The 2,500-nt window shown below is 40.1% G+C and overlaps 4 non-coding genes across 4 annotated transcripts; all 4 read right to left on the bottom strand.

Annotated features, from left to right (window-relative positions):
• Positions 1 to 113: 113 nt before the first annotated feature.
• On the bottom strand, positions 114 to 231 carry LOC113085251 (5S ribosomal RNA). The gene has a single exon (XR_003284118.1). It is a non-coding gene; the product is annotated as a 5S ribosomal RNA (ribosomal RNA).
• Positions 232 to 1,159: 928 nt separating this feature from the next.
• LOC113085300 (5S ribosomal RNA) lies at positions 1,160 to 1,278 on the bottom strand. The gene has a single exon (XR_003284159.1). It is a non-coding gene; the product is annotated as a 5S ribosomal RNA (ribosomal RNA).
• Positions 1,279 to 1,640: 362 nt separating this feature from the next.
• Positions 1,641 to 1,759, bottom strand: LOC113085153 (5S ribosomal RNA). Its single transcript, XR_003284022.1, has one exon. It is a non-coding gene; the product is annotated as a 5S ribosomal RNA (ribosomal RNA).
• Positions 1,760 to 2,120: 361 nt separating this feature from the next.
• Positions 2,121 to 2,239, bottom strand: LOC113085239 (5S ribosomal RNA). Its single transcript, XR_003284107.1, has one exon. It is a non-coding gene; the product is annotated as a 5S ribosomal RNA (ribosomal RNA).
• Between the last annotated feature and the right edge of the window lie 261 nt (positions 2,240 to 2,500).

Consider the following 2,500-nt stretch of genomic DNA (forward strand, 5'->3'; position numbering starts at 1 on the left):
AGGCAGTCTCCAAACCATGTACTAACCAGGCCCAAACCTGCTAATATTCAGAGATCGGGCATTGACTCTATTTTTGGCAAAATTATTATATACTAAGTGAAAAGTTTCCAAAAAGCTTACAGCACCTGGTATCCCAGGCGGTCTCCCATCCAAGTACTAACCAGGCCCAAACCTGCTTAGCTTCCGAGAGCAGACGAGATCGGGCATAGCCAGGTTGGTATGGCCGTAAGCGAAGACTGCTGCAAAGAGAGGGCTATTTAAAGACCAGCCCATCTAATCACCAGTATATTATATAAGTAGCAAAGAAAACCCAAAAGCTTAAAGCACCTGGTATTCCTAGGCAGTCTCTCATCCAAGTACTAACCAGACCTAAACCTGCTAAGATTCAGATATCGGGCATTGACTTTTTTTTTTTTTGCAAGATTATTATATAAATCGTGAAATTTTCCAAAAAGTTTAAAGCACCTGGTATTCCCAGGCAGTCTCCTATCCATGTACTAACCAGGCCCAAACCTGCTAATATTCAGAGATCGGGCATTGACTCTATTTTTTGGCTAAATTATTATATACAAAGTGAAAAGTTTCAAAAAAGCTTAAAGCACCTGGTATTCCTAGGCAGTCTCTCATCCAAGTACTAACCAGACCTAAACCTGGTAAGATTCAGAGATCGGGCATTGACTCTTTTTTTTTTTTTTTTTTTTGCAAGATTATTATATAAATCGTGAAAATTTCCAAAAAGTTTAAAGCACCTGGTATTCCCAGGCAGTCTCCCATCCATGTACTAACCAGGCCCAAACCTGCTAATATTCAGAGATCGGGCATTGACTCTATTTTTTGGCTAAATTATTATATACAAAGTGAAAAGTTTCAAAAAAGCTTAAAGCACCTGGTATTCCTAGGCAGTCTCTCATCCAAGTACTAACCAGACCTAAACCTGCTAAGATTCAGATATCGGGCATTGACTTTTTTTTTTTTTTTTTTTTTTTGCAAGATTATTATATAAATCGTGAAATTTTCCAAAAAGTTTAAAGCACCTGGTATTCCCAGGCAGTCTCCAAACCATGTACTAACCAGGCCCAAACCTGCTAATATTCAGAGATCGGGCATTGACTCTATTTTTTGGCAAAATTATTATATACTAAGTGAAAAGTTTCCAAAAAGCTTACAGCACCTGGTATTCCCAGGCGGTCTCCCATCCAAGTACTAACCAGGCCCAAACCTGCTTAGCTTCCGAGAGCAGACGAGATCGGGCATAGCCAGGTTGGTATGGCCGTAAGCGAAGACTGCTGCAAAGAGAGGGCTATTTAAAGACCAGCCCATCTAATCACCAGTACATTATATAAGTAGGAAAGAAAAACCCAAAAGCTTAAAGCACCTGGTATTCCTAGGCAGTCTCTCATCCAAGTACTAACCAGACCTAAACCTGCTAAGATTCAGATATCGGGCATTGACTTTTTTTTTTTTTTTGCAAGATTATTATATAAATCGTGAAATTTTCCAAAAAGTTTAAAGCACCTGGTATTCCCAGGCAGTCTCCAAACCATGTACTAACCAGGCCCAAACCTGCTAATATTCAGAGATCAGGCATTGAGTCTATTTTTTGGCAAAATTATTATATACTAAGTGAAAAGTTTCCAAAAAGCTTACAGCACCTGGTATTCCCAGGCGGTCTCCCATCCAAGTACTAACCAGGCCCAAACCTGCTTAGCTTCCGAGAGCTGACGAGATCGGGCATAGCCAGGTTGGTATGGCCGTAAGCGAAGACTGCTGCAAAGAGAGGGCTATTTAAAGACCAGCCCATCTAATCACCAGTACATTATATAAGTGGAAAGAAAACCCAAAAGCTTAAAGCACCTGGTATTCCTAGGCAGTCTCTCATCCAAGTACTAACCAGACCTAAACCTGCTAAGATTCAGATATCGGGCATTGACTTTTTTTTTTTTTTTTGCAAGATTATTATATAAATCGTGAAATTTTCCAAAAAGTTTAAAGCACCTGGTATTCCCAGGCAGTCTCCAAACCATGTACTAACCAGGCCCAAACCTGCTAATATTCAGAGATCGGGCATTGACTCTATTTTTTGGCAAAATTATTATATACTAAGTGAAAAGTTTCCAAAAAGCTTACAGCACCTGGTATTCCCAGGCGGTCTCCCATCCAAGTACTAACCAGGCCCAAACCTGCTTAGCTTCCGAGAGCAGACGAGATCGAGCATAGCCAGGTTGGTATGGCCGTAAGCGAAGACTGCTGCAAAGAGAGGGCTATTTAAAGACCATCCCATCTAATCGCCAGTACATTATATAAGTAGGAAAGAAAACCCAAAAGCTTAAAGCACCTGGTATTCCTAGGCAGTCTCTCATCCAAGTACTAACCAGACCTAAACCTGCTAAGATTCAGAGATCGGGCATTGACTCTTTTTTTTTTTTTTTTTTTTTTTTTGCAAGATTATTATATAAATCGTGAAATTTTCCAAAAAGTTTAAAGCACCTGGTATTCCCCG

Source organism: Carassius auratus, unplaced genomic scaffold, assembly GCF_003368295.1.
Source record: "Carassius auratus strain Wakin unplaced genomic scaffold, ASM336829v1 scaf_tig00041465, whole genome shotgun sequence".
NCBI classification, from domain to species: domain Eukaryota; kingdom Metazoa; phylum Chordata; class Actinopteri; order Cypriniformes; family Cyprinidae; genus Carassius; species Carassius auratus.